At 38.1% G+C, this 14,184-nt stretch overlaps 1 pseudogene across 1 annotated transcript; it reads right to left on the bottom strand.

The window, feature by feature from the left end:
- Positions 1 to 810: 810 nt before the first annotated feature.
- On the bottom strand, positions 811 to 10,973 carry LOC309621995 (mitochondrial import inner membrane translocase subunit Tim8 A pseudogene; annotated as a pseudogene). Its single transcript has one exon. The product of its transcript is annotated as a mitochondrial import inner membrane translocase subunit Tim8 A pseudogene (transcript).
- Between the last annotated feature and the right edge of the window lie 3,211 nt (positions 10,974 to 14,184).

Genomic DNA, 14,184 nt, shown 5'->3' on the forward strand with positions numbered 1-14,184 from the left:
AGTGAACTTGAAGATAGGCCAATTGAGATTATCCAGTGTGAGAAACAGAAAGAAAAAAGAATGAAGAGAAATTAACAGAATCTCAGAGTCCTATGGGACACCTTCAAGCATCCTATTATACACATAATGGGAGTTCCAGATGAAGAGACAGAAAAAGAGACTGAAGGAGTATTTGGAGAAATAATGGCCTAAAATTTCACAAATTTGATGACTGCTGTTAATCTGCACATCCCAAAAGCTCAAGGAAGTCCAAGCATGATACAGTCAAAGAGAGCCACATCTACATACATCATAAACCATCAAATGACAAAGACAGTGTTAAAGCAGCAAGAGCGGAGTTATCATGTACAAAGAATCTTCAATAAAACTAATTGCTGATTTTTCATCAGAAACCATAGAGGCCAGAAGGCATTGCAATGACATATGCAAAGAGCTGAGGAAAAGAACCTGCCTACCAAGTATTCTGTACCTAGCAAAACTACCCTTCAGAAATGAAGGAGAGATGAAGACATTCTCAGATAAACAACAGTTGAAAGACTCCACTGCTAGCAAACTGACCCACAGAAAATACTAAAGAGATTTTTTTCAAGATGGAATGGTGAACACCAGACAGTAACTTAAATCCACATGAAAAAAGTACTAAAGGTAACTACATAAGTAAATACAAAAGACAGTATAAATGTATTTTTGTTTGTAAGTCAGTTTTTCTCCTATATGACTTAAAAGACAAATGCAGTATAAGCAAGTCCCAAATACATAAAGAAAAACTAACAGAATTAAAATGAAAAAACCTGACACTATTTTTTTAAATAAATAAATAAATTTATTTATTTATTTATTTGTATTTTTATTTTTGGCTGCGCTGGGTCTTCGTTGCCGCGCGCGAGTTTTCTCTAGCTGTGGCGAGCAGGGGCTACTCTTTGTTGTGGTGCGCGGGCTTCTCATTGTGCTGGCTTCTCTTGTTGAGGAGCACGGGCTCTAAGTGCATGGGCTTCAGTAGTTGTGGCTCTTGGGCTCTAGAGCGCAGGCTCAGTAGTTTTGGCGCGCAGGCTTAGTTGCTCCGCGGCATGTGAGATCTTCCCAGACCAGGGCTCGAGCCCGTGTCCCCTGCATTGGCAGGCGGATTCTTAACCACTGTACCACCAGGGAAGTCCGAAAAACTGACACTATTAAACGGAGAAATATTTCAAGCCAATAGCAAACGGTCATATATTGTATAATTCCATGTATATGAAATGTCCAGAATGAGCAAATCCATATAGACAGAAAGTAGATTAGTGGATGCCAGGGGATGTTGGGGAGGGGAAAATAGGGAGTAACAGCTAACATATACAAGATTTCTTTGTGGGGGCGTGACAAAAATGTTCTGGAATTAGATAGCAATATTGGTTGTGAAAATACTAAGAACTAGTGAATTGTACACTTACTTTAATCGGTGAATTTTTTTTTTTGAATCTTGTAGAAGTTTTTATTTCAGTGATGAAAAGAACGCAGTAAATGGAAACTATGCTGGTTTACGTTAGGCATGCACCTCTACCTGAAACTGCTGTTAGTTTTTGACTGGCCTAAATCTTTATAACTTATTTTTTCATTTAGGCACATCTTTAAATTTTTTTGGACCCTGACATACAGGGTAAGTTAACGTCTTCCTTGTGGCAGTTTAGTATGAGAATTATGTTCGCTGGCTAGATTCCTTTAACTAAAGTCCTCTAGACTCTCAGGCTACCTGTACTAGCTCAAGACTGTACTTTATATATAGAAATTTAAGTGAATCACAGTATAAGGGAGGGAGATAATCTAGAAAAGTGAAATGTACTGTATGAATACTCCATACATTTTTTTTCCAGCACTGATAATCAAACACTAGATAAGGAGGCCTACAGTCAAGTACCAAATTACTCTTTCCCCCACTGCTGCCCTTTCTGAGAGACACAAAGATGTATATCGATCTCTCCAGAAATCTGAAAGGAATCCACACAAATAACAGATTATTACCTATGTGGTCCCACATATCAAATTATAGAGCAGTTCCACTATTAAAATTATAGGAAGCAGTTAATGGGACTATGAGGAAAGCATCGTCCCACATACAGTAACATACACCTAGTAGAGTTTTCCATTCATCTGTCAATTGTTTTCCCAAGATTAGCATTAAAAAACACAACCCCAAACACATTTGACCCTCAAACCACCCCCACACACAAAAATCGGTCTTTATTCATTCTCAGATGACAGGATGTCCCAAGAGTGACAAAGGTGGGAGCCGATCCCCCCACAGCCTTTTCTTCAACCATCCCATCAACTGCTCTTCATTTCTTGAACTACCTTCCTTTTCCAGAGAGGTAATACTCAGGTCAGTCAGAAAGGCTTTCTGAGAAGACTGGCTTGGATTTCTGGGTCTGTTCCAGTCGATTCTAGATGAATTGGCTTGTATCAATGAAGCGCTCAACGCAGTTCACAAAACAAGCCTCAGCCCGACTGTCCAACTTTGGCCCAGGCTTGTCCATGCACATTTCCCAACAAAGTTCCGTCATCTGGTGCACCAGCTGCTGGAAGCGCTGCTTCTGAGTCTCTACCTCCGTGCAATGCTGCAGCTGCGGGTCGACCGAGCCCAAACCCGCTGCGGAGGAAGACGAGGAGGACGCCATCCCAGCGCGGCCACGCGTGCCGAGACAAACTCCGCACCAAGTCACCGACCTTCACGTGTCTCCGCGGCAGAACCCTTAAATGGTGAATTTCATGTTTTGTCTCAATTTAGAAAAAAAGTGTGTGTGTGTGGGGGAGGGGGTGGGCAGGAATGAACATATGAAGGAAAAGACTGCCTAAAACTGTAAAGATTTGGTAACAGATTTAAAATACATTTTGCAGGCAAGAAAGGGTGGAATTAACATGAAGGAAGTTAAATTAGTGATGAGGACAAATCTGAGAGTCTGCAAAATTACAGAGGAAAAAGGAGAAGAAAATGAAAATGCTGTGAAAGATGATGAGAGACATAAGAAACATAGCTAAGTAAACCAAACCAAGAATTATATCTGCAGCTGAAGAAGAAAGTAATATTCAAACACTTAATTGAATAAAACATCCTCCTCCTGAAAAGGGGAACACTGTATGCAGATTGAAAGTTGCCATAAAAATCCAGGGAAAAATCAGAGACTGAGACACATATCAGAAAAAGATTTTTGAGTCAAAATAAATAGAAGAAAATCCCATAAATATACAATTTAAAAAAAAAAGTTAAGAGAAGAAAATTTAGTCTGATATCAGGCTTATTTAAAATACTAAATGTAAAAATAATGGAACCAAATCTGTATTTATTGGGGAAATTATATAATTCAAGGATTTATGGACCCAGTGCATTTTCATTAAGCACTATGACAATGAAAAGACATTTTCACAAGTACACAGCAGCTAGAAAGTATATTCAACCTCTGTACCTTCTTGAAAAATTCACTTGAAGACTCACCCAGCTGAAGAGATGAATCAAAATGAAGAATTCATTACAGAGAAATGAAGCAATGCTGAAAGTGATCAGTGGTGAACTTTGAAGTCAGTTTGACACAACACTCATCTAAATAGCAAATTTAGTTACAAGGTGGAAAAAAAAATGCCAAAAGTTAATTTTGGAATGAAAGGCATGAAAAGAAAAAACAATTGTATTTTTTTGTCTTTTTGACTAAAGAGCTGTCATTTTATTCATGACTTGGTGATCAGATAGGTTAAAGAAGTTTTCATAAAAAATAAATTTGACTTGATTAAAATTTAAAACTTGTGTGCACCAAAAAAAAAAAAAAAAAAAAAAAACACCATCAACATAGTAAAAAGGTTGCACACAGAATTGGGAAAAACATTTGCAATTCATATATCTGATGAGAGATGACTATCCATAATATATGAAGAACTCTTACAGTTCAACAACAGCAAAAAGCAATCTAATTTTTAAATGAGTACAGAATCTGAAGAGACATTTCTCCAGGAAAGATACAGATGGCCAAAAAGAACGTGAAAAGATGTTTTACTTCATTAGTCATGAAGGAAATGTAAATAAAAACTACAAAGAGATACCACTTCATACCCATTAGGATGGCTTTTATGAAATAAAAAAGAGCAAGGGTTGGCAGGGATATGGTGAAATTGGAACTCTTGTGTATTGCTGATGGGAATGTAAAATGGTATAGCCACCGTGGAAAACAGTGTAGTGGTTCCTCAAAAAATGAAACATAGAATTACTATATGATCTAGCAATTCTTCTTCTAAGTATATACCCAAAAGAATCGAAAGCAGGGATTTGAACAGATTTTGAACACCCAGGTTCATAGCAGCATTATTAACAATAGCCAAAGGGTGAGAACAATCCAGATGTCTACCACCTGATGAATGGATCAATACAATGTGATACATACATACAATAGAATATTATTCAGCCTTAAAAAGGAGTGAATTTCTGACACATGCTACACTGTGGATGGACTTTGAAGGCATTGTGCTAAGTAATACAAGCCAGTCACAAAAGGGTTGGAGGAGGAGGAAAAGGGAGTTATTGTTTAATAGGTACAGAGTTTCCATTTGGGAAAATGAGTTAATTCTGGAGATGGATGGTGTGATGGTTGCCCAACAATGTGAATATACTTAATGCCTTAACTTGTATACTTAAAAATGTTTGAAATGGTAAATTTTATGTATATTTTACCACAATGGAAAAAAGCTACCAAAAAATGAAACTCGAAAAGAATTTTAAAACTAGATATCTGTCTTCCAAATTATTGTTGAGTATATAAAATAAGCAAAATAACATAGAACAAGAACAGGAAACAAGAGGGGCTTCCGTGGTGGCGCAGTGGTTAAGAATCTGCCTGCCGTCGCAGGGGACACGGGTTCAAGCCCTGGTCCAGGAAGACCCCACATGCCGTGGAGCAGCTAAGTCCATGCACCACAACTACTGAGCCCGCATGCCACGACTACTGAAGCCCGCGAGCCTAGAGCCCATGCTCCGCAACAAGAGAAGCCACCGCAATGAGAAGCCCGCGCACCACAACGAAGAGTAGCCCCGCTCGCCGCAACTACAGAAAGCCCGCGCGCAGCAATGAGCACCCAATGCAACCAAATAAATAAACAAATAAATACATTTATTAAAGAAAAAGAATGAAAACTAAACTTTTTAAGCCTAGTCTTTCAGAACAGTAGAATGGGCTCCCAAAGAACCTTTCAAATGCTAATTTTTCTCTTTTCCTTACAAATTCTATAATCTAATAAATTATATACTTGCACTGTTTCTTAGATGTTCAATTGCTTTCCTGATTCCATTTTTTTTCATATGTATTCACCTTTGCCCAAAATGCTTTTCTCTTTCCATCTCAGTTTTTTTGGTTTTGTTTTAAACATCTTTATTGGAGTATAATTGCTTGACAATGGTGTGTTAGTTTCTGCTTTATAACAAAGTGAATCAGCTATACATATACATATATCCCCATATCTCCTCCCTCTTGCATCTCCCTCCCACCCTCCCGATCCCACCCCTCTAGCTGGTCACACCACACTGAGCTGATCTCCCTGTGCTATGCGGCTGCTTCCCACTAACTATCTATTTTACATTTGGTAGTATATGAGTCCGTGCCACTCTCTCACTTCGTCCCAGCTTCCCCTTCCCCCTCCCCGTGTCCTCACGTCTGTTCTCTACGTCTGCGTCTTTATTCCTGTCCTGCATCCATCTCACTGTTTATCCAGTGTAACTCTCTTCTCACACTAGTAGATGCTTGAGAGGTATTTTAAAATAATTTTTGTCAGCTTCCTGTCTGAATCGTGATTTCCCTCTCTTAGGTTCCAGGGCTGCTGCTGCTTCAGAGCAGTCAGCTCAACTACAAGACACGAAGATTGATAATCTAGCAGACACTAAAGCCATTAAACAGAAAGGGGAGATCCACAGTAAGAGGACCGTTCCTAAGGAAGCCTGGCCCGAAGAGAAGAAATCCTTGCAAATAGATATTGCAGGTAATGGGGAGTGGGGTAGGGGGTGTGAGAGAGAGAGAGCATGCACACGCAAACGCCTGTGTCTACGTGTTTCCACTTAATTCTGATGAGACTATAGTCTCACAATTTAAACAGAGTTCCATCTTTTTATTTTTTGCTTTCTTATGCATATCACTTCAGTGCTTCTTTGTCTGTGTGGATGTATGTATTTATTTGTAAGATAATTGTTACTTCTGGGAAAAGACACTGGCAATTTAGAAACAAAATTACAATTAAATACCCAAGGCTGATAGTATTAGAAGTGAAGTATCATGTCTCAACACTGAAACAGGGGAGGGAAAGCTTAAGGCATTCCAGATGACTGTGACAAAGACAGAAAGAATCTCAATACAAACTTTTAAAAAATTACAATAAAAAAGACCCAAGATCAAATCTATTTATGTTCACCCATGGCCCCCTTTTTCTAATAACATAAAAGAAAAGTGTATAGGACACAAGCCATTACTACCTAGCTGTCAAAGGAAAACTGGATATCCACATGCAGAAGAATTAATTTGGACCATTACCTTTTACCATATACAAAATTAACCCAAAATGGATCAAAGATCCAAACAGAAGAGCTAAAATTATAAAACTCTTAGAAGAAAACATGGGGGGAAAGCTTCATGACATTGGATTTGGCAATGATTTCGTGGCTATGACACCAACAGTATAGGCAACAAAAGCAAAAATAAATAAATTATACTATATCAGAATTTAAAACTCTGCTTCAAAGGACACAATCAACAGAGTTAAAAGACAACCTGTGGAATAGGAGAAAATATTTGCAAATCATGATAAGTGACCAATATCCAGATTATATATGGAACTTCTAAAAGTCAACAACAAAGAAACCCAATTTAAAAATGGGTAAAGGACTCGAATAGACACTTCTCCAGGGAGTATATATGAATGGCCAACAAGTATATGAAAAGATGCTTAATATCACTAATCATCAAAGAAATGCAAATCAAAACCACAATGAGATACTACTGCACACCTATTAGGATGGGTAGTATCAAAAGAACAGAAAATAACAATCGTTGTCAAGGATGCAGAGAAATTGGATCCCTTGTGCACTGCTGGTGGAAATATAAAACGGCACAGCCATTATGGAAAACAGTGTGGAGGTTCCTAAAAAATTAAAAATAGAATGACGATATGATACAGCAATCCCACTTCTGGGTGTATATCCAAAGGAATTCAAAGCAGGATCTCACAGATATCTGCACACCCATGTTCATTGCAGCATTACTCACGATAATCAAGATACGTCCATCAGCAGATGAATGGATAAATATAATGTGATATCTATACAATAGAATGTTATGCAGCCTTAAAAGAAGAAAATCCTGTCACATGCTATAACATAGGTGAATCTCAAGGACCTTGTGCTGAGTGAAATAAGCCAGTCACAAAAAGATAAACACTGTATATTCCGCCTACGTGAAGTATCTGAAATAGTGAAAATCATAGAAACAAAGTAGAAAAGTGGCTGCCAACGGCTGGGGAGAGAAAGGAGGGGGAGTTCATGTTTATTGGGTATAGAGTTTCAGTGTTGCAAGATGAAGATGTTCTAGAGATCTGTTGTGCAACAGTGTGAACATACTTAACACTGCTGAACTGTATGCTTAAAAATTGGTTAAGATGGTAAATTTAATCTTCTGTGTTTATCACACACAAAAAAGAATGTGTAAGATGAAAAAACAACATTGCAATTCTGCAGTGGGTAGTCTAGGAGACATAGCTTGGAAAAGAAAGATGGAAATATAACCTGCAGAAGCATACTCTAGCCCAGGCCGCACAGAGGAGGTGAGCGGCGGGCGGGCGAGCGAGAGAAACTTCATCTGCAGCTCCCTATCGCTCCCCATTCCTCACGTTACCGCCTGAACCATCCCCCCACCCCCCAACCCCGTCTGTGGAAAAATTGTCTTCCATGACACCGGTCCCTGGTGGCAAAAAGGTTGGGGACCGCTGCCCTAGAGGACCCTCAAGGAGAAATGGATAATACAGAACACTAGAGAGCTTGAACACACATACTTAGCCCATGACAGACCATAGAAATGAAATTAAAAAAAAAAAAAGCAGAGTTAGAGAAACATCTGGAAATATTGAGGTTGATGTGTATAAATGTTTGTATGCTTTTAAAACACAACCTTTCAAATGCTCATAGAACATTTTTTTTTCAAACAGCTTTTTTAATATGTAATGCACATATATAATTCTCCCACTTAAAGTGTACCATTTAATGATTTTTACCCTATTCACAGATATGTGCAACCATCAACACAGTTGACTTTAGAACATTTTTATCACCTCAGAAAGAAACTCTATACCCCTTAGCTATCACCCCTCTATTTCCTCATCACCCACCTCCCCCCAAGCCCTAAGTCAACCACTGATCTACTTTGTCTCTATTATAAATTTTCCTATTCTAGACCTTAATACAAATGGAATCATTTAATGTGTGGACTTTTGTGACTGGCTTCTTGTAACTCAGCATGATGTTTTTGGGTTCATCCAAGTTAGGGCTTGTATCATTATTTTATTCCTTCTAATGGCTCAATAATATTTCATCGTATGTATGTATCACAGTTTGTTTATCTGTTTGTTGATGGACATTTGGTTGTTTCCACCTTTTGGCTACTATGAATAATGCTTTTATAAAATAATGATTTTATATTTATAAAATATAAATGCTTTTCTATTCATGTACAGGTTTTTATATGGACAATATGTTTTCATTTGTCTTGGGTACGTACCCAGGAATGGAATTCCTAGATCATGTGATAACTTTATATTTCATCATCTGAGGAGTTGTCAGACTGTTTGCCAAAGTGGCTGCACCATTTTACATTCCCAGTAGCAATGTATGAGGATTTCAATTTCTCTACTAACTCACCAACACTTATTATCTGACTTTTTCATTGGATCTATTCTAGTGGATGTGAAGTTGTATCTCATTTTGCTTTTGATTTGCATTTGCCTCCTGATTATGATGTTGAACATCTTTCTGTGTGCTTATTGGCCAGTTGTGTGTTATCCTTGGAGAAATGTGTATTCAGATCCTGGCCTGGTTTTTATTTGGGCTATTTCTCTTTTTTATTGAGTTTTAAGAGTTCTATGTATTCTAGATACACATTCTTATCAAAATTTTGATTTTGATATATTCTCCCATTCTGTGAGTTAAAATTGGGAAGTATGAGTCCTCCAACATGACCTTATTTTTCATGATTGTCTTGGCTCTTCTGGGTCCTTGACAATTCCATATGCTTGCAAAATTTCTACTAAGAAATCAGCTAGGATTCTGATAGGGATTGTGTTGAATCTGTGATCACTTTGGTGAGAATTGCTTTCTTAACAGTAAGTCCGTGGACTTGGGATGTTTGATTTAGATAGATATTTATTGATTTAGATATTTATTTAGATATTCTTTAATTTCTTGCAGTCATTTTTTGTAGCTTTCAGAGTAGAAGTTTTTCTCTTCTTATGTTAAATTTACATTAATATTTTAATTTTTTTGAGGCTGTTGTGAACAGAATGGTTTCCTTTTGCTTTTCTTTTTGTTTTTGGCTGTGCTGCTTGACTTGAGGGATCTTAGTTCCCCAACCAGGGATCTAACTTATGCCCTCTTGCAGTGGAATTGCAGAGTCCTAACCACTGGACTGCCAGAGAATTCCCCCAGAATGGTTTTCTTAATTTCATTTTCAGTTTGTTAATTGCAAGTATATCATAATACAATTGATTTTTTTAATATTTAACTTTTATCCTGCAACGATGCTGACTCGTTTATTAGTTCTAAATGGTGAATGGGATTGTTTGCTTAATTGGTCTTTCTTAGCTTTCGTTGTTAGTATGTAGAAATGCAGCAGATTTCTGTGTATTAATTTCATATCCTGAAACTTTAGCGAATTCACTGATGAGCTCTAGTAGTTTTCTGGTAGCAGCTTTAGGATTTTATAGTATCATGTCATCTGTAAAAACTGACAGTTTTACTTCTTCTTTTCCAATTTGGATTCGTTTTATTTCTTTTTCTTCTCTGCTTGCCGTGACTAGGACCTTCAAAACTATGTTGAAAAAAAGTGGCGAGAGTGGACATCCTTGTCTTGTTCCTGATCTTAGGGGAAATGCTTTCAGCTTTTCACCATTGAGTATAATGTTAGCTGTGGGTTTGTCATATATGGCCTTTATTGTGTTGAGGTATGTTCTCTCTGTGCCCACTTTCTAGAGAGTTTTTATCATAAATGTGTGTTGAAATTTGTCAAAAGCTTTTTCTGCATCTATTGAGATGATCATATGTTTTTTTTTTAATAAATTTATTTTATTTATTTATTTTTGGCTGTGTTGGGTCTTCATTACTGTGTGCGGGCTTTCTCTAGTTGCAACGAGCGGGGGCTACTCTTTGTTGCGGTGTGCGGGCTTCTCATTGCGGTGGCTTCTCTTTGTTGCGGAGCACAGGCTCTAGGCGCACAGGCTTCAGTAGTTGTAGCACGCGGGCTCAGTAGTTGTGGCTCACAGGCTCTAGAGCACAGGCTCAGCAGTTGTGGCACACGGGCTTAGTTGCTTCACGGCATGTGGGATCTTCCGGGACCAGGGCTCGAATCCGTGTCCCCTGCAGTGGCAGGTGGATTCTTAACCACGGTGCCACCAGGGAAGCCCGATCATATGGTTTTTATTCTTCAGTTTGTTAATGCGGTGTATCACACTGATTGATTTGCAGATATTGAAAAATCCTTGCATCCCTGGGATGAATCCCACGTGATCATGGTGTATGAGCCTTTTAATTTATTAGTGGATTCGGTTTGCTAGTATTTTGTAGAGGATTTTTGCATCTATGTTCATCAGTGGTATTGGTCTGTAGTTTTCTTTTGTGTAATATCTTTATCTGGTTTTGGTATCAGGGTGATGGTGGCCTCCTAGAATGAGTTCAGAAGTTTTCTTTCCTCTGCAAACTTTTGGAAGGGTTTCAGAAGGATGGGTGTTAACTCCTCTCAATGTTTGGTAGAATTCACCTGTGAAGCCATTTGGTCCTGGACTTTTCTTTGTTGGGAATTTTTAAATTGCTGATTCAATTTCAGTTCTGGTAATTGGTCTGTTCATATTTTCTGTGTCTTCCTGATTCAGTCTTGGGAGGTTGTACCTTTCTAAGAATTCATCAGTTCCTTCTAGGTTGTCCGTTTTATTGGCATGTAGTTGCTCATAGTAGTCTCTTATGATCCTTTGTATTTCTGTGGTGTCGGTTGTAACTTCTCCTTTTTCATTTCTGATTTTATTGATTGGGGCCCTCTCCCTTTTTTTCTTGATGAGTCTTCCTAAAGGTTTATCAATTTTGTTTATATTTTCAAAGAGCCAGCTTTTAGTTTCATTGATCTTTCCTATTGTTTTTTTTAGTCTCTATTTCATTTATTTCTGCTCTGATATTTATGATTTCTTTCCTTCTACTAACTTTGGTTTTTATTTATTCTTCTTTCTCTACTTGCTTTAGATGTAAGTTTAGGTTGTTAATTTGAGATTTTTCTTGTTTCCTGAGGTAAGCCTGTATTACTATAAACTTCCCTCTTAGAACTGCTTTGTCTGCGTCCCATAAGTCTTGGATCATCGTGCTTTCGTTTTCATTTGTCTCTAGGTAGTTTTTGATTTCCTCTTTGATTTCTTCAGTGATCCATCAGTTGTTTAGTAGCATATTGTTTAGCCTCCACGTGTTTGTGGTTTTTGCAGGTTTTTTTTCTTGTAGGTGATTTCTAGTTCCATAGAGTTGTGGTTGGAAAAGAAGCTTGATATGATTTCAGTTTTCTTAAATTTACCAAGGCTTGTTTTGTGGCCTAACATGTGATCTGTCCTGGAGAATGTTACATGTGCACTTGAAAAGAATGTGCATTCTGCTGCTTTTGGGTGGAATGCTCTATAAATATCAGTTAAGTCCCTTTGGTCTAATGTGTTATTTAAGGCCTGTGTTTCCCTGTTGATTTTCTCTCTGGATGATCTGTCCATTGATGTAAGTCAGGTGTTAAAGTCCTTACTATTATTGTGCTGCTGTTGATTTCTCCTTTTATGTCTATTAATATTTTGCCTTCTGTATTCAGGTGCTCCTATGTTGGGTGCATATATATTTACAGTTGTTATATCTTCTTCTTGGATTGATCCCTTGATCATTCTGTAGTGTCCTTCTTTGTCTCCTGTGACAGTTTTTATTTTAAAGTTGATTTCATCTAATATAAATATTGGTACTCTGGCTTTCTTTCGATTTTCATTTGTGTGGACTACCTTTTCCATCCCCTCACTTTTAGTCTGTATGTGTCTCTAGATCTGTAGTGAGTCTCTTGTAGGCAGCAAATACACGGGTCTTATTTTTGTATCCATTCAGCCAGTTTGTGTCTTTTGGTTGGAGCATTCAGTCTGTTTACGTTTAAGGTAATTATCGATATGTATGTTCGTACTGTCATTTTGTTAATTGTTTTGGATTTGTTTCTGTAGGTCTTTTTTTCCCCCTTCTTTTGTTCTCTTCTCTTGTGATTTGATGACTATCTTCAGTGTTATGTTTAGATTCCTTTTTTGTGTATGTGTGTATCTGTTACAGATTTTTGGCTTGTGGTTACCTTGAGGTTATTGTATAGCAGTCTCTGTATACATATGGTGATTCTTCTAAATTGCTGATGTCTTAATTTCAAATGCATTTGCCATTACCCTCCATGTGTACTCTCCTCCCCTCATGATTACTGTTTTTTATGTCATGTTTTACATCAAATTGTTTTGTGTATCCCTTAACTGCTTATCGTGGATACAGATGATTTTACTACTTTCGTCTTTTAATCTTCCTGCTAGCTTTGTTTGCGAATGATTTCCTACCTTTACTGTATGTTTACTGGTGAGCTTTTTTGTTCCATAGTTTTCTTATATCTAGTTGTGGCCTTTTCTTTTGCACCTGGAGAAGTTCCTTTAACATTTGTTGTAAAGCTGGTTTAGTGGTGCTGAATTCTTTTAGCCTTTGCTTGTCTGTACAGCTTTTGATTTCTCTGTCAAATCTGAACAAGAGCCTTGCTGAGTAGAGTATTCTTGGATGTAGGTTCTTCCCTTTCATCACTTTAAATATATCATGCCAGTCCCTTCCGACCTGCAGAGTGCCTGCTGAAAAGTCAACTGATAGTCTTATGGGAGTTCCTTTGTATGTTATTTGCTGCTTTCCCCTTGCTGCTTTTAGTATTCTCTGTATCTTTAATTCTTGACATTTTGATTACAGCGTGTCTTGGTGTGTTCCTCTTTGGGTTATCCTGTATGGGATTTTCTGCGCTTCTTGGACTTGGATGACTATTTCCTTTCCCAGGTTAGGGAGGTTTTCAGCTATTATCTCTTCAAATATTTTCCTGAGCTCTTTCTTTCAAATATGTTCCCGGGCTCTTTCTCTCTTCTTCTGGGACCCCTGTAGTGCGAATATTAGTGCTCTTGATGTTGTCTCAGAGATCTTTTAAACCGTTCTCATTTCTTTTCTTTTTTAAATCTTTTTTCTGTTCAGTGGCAGTGATTTCCACTACTCTGTCTTCCAGCTCACTGATCCATTCTTCTGAATCCTTTAGTCTACTTTGATTCCTTGCACTGTATTTTTCATTTCAGTTATTGTATTCTTCATCTCTGGTTGTTCTTTACATTTTCTAACTCTTTTCTTAAAACTTATAACTTCTCGTTCTGTGCATCCATTCTCCTCCTGAGTTCTTTGATCATCTGTATGATCATTGCTCTGAACTATTTCTTGGGTAGATTGCCTATTTCCACTTCACTTAGTTCTTCTTCTGGGATTTTATCTTGTTCCTTCATCTGAAACATATTGCTCTGCCATCTCATTTTGTCAATAAGTTGCTATTTGTATTTTTATGTATGTAGTAGGTAAGTTACATCTGTCAACCTTGGAGAAGTGGCCCTCTGTAGGAGGCGTCCTGTGCATTTCAGCAGCACACTCCCCTCTCGTTACCCAAGCTGTGTGCTCTAGGGGTTCACCCTAAGAGGGCTACTTGGGCCTTCTGTTGTGGTGGGCTAACTATGTGGGCAGTCTGGTAGGCCCCTAGTCTGGTTGGTTGCCAGGTCCTGCCTTGTGTGGATGCTGCTGGCTGCTGTTTAGCAGGGCCTGGTCACAACGTGGCTGGTTGCAGAATGCTAGGGGCCCCGGGGCTAATGCTGGCTCACTGGTGG

This window comes from Balaenoptera borealis (genome assembly GCF_965194805.1).
Source record: "Balaenoptera borealis genome assembly, contig: HAP1_SCAFFOLD_1360, whole genome shotgun sequence".
Taxonomy (NCBI): Eukaryota; Metazoa; Chordata; class Mammalia; order Artiodactyla; family Balaenopteridae; genus Balaenoptera; species Balaenoptera borealis.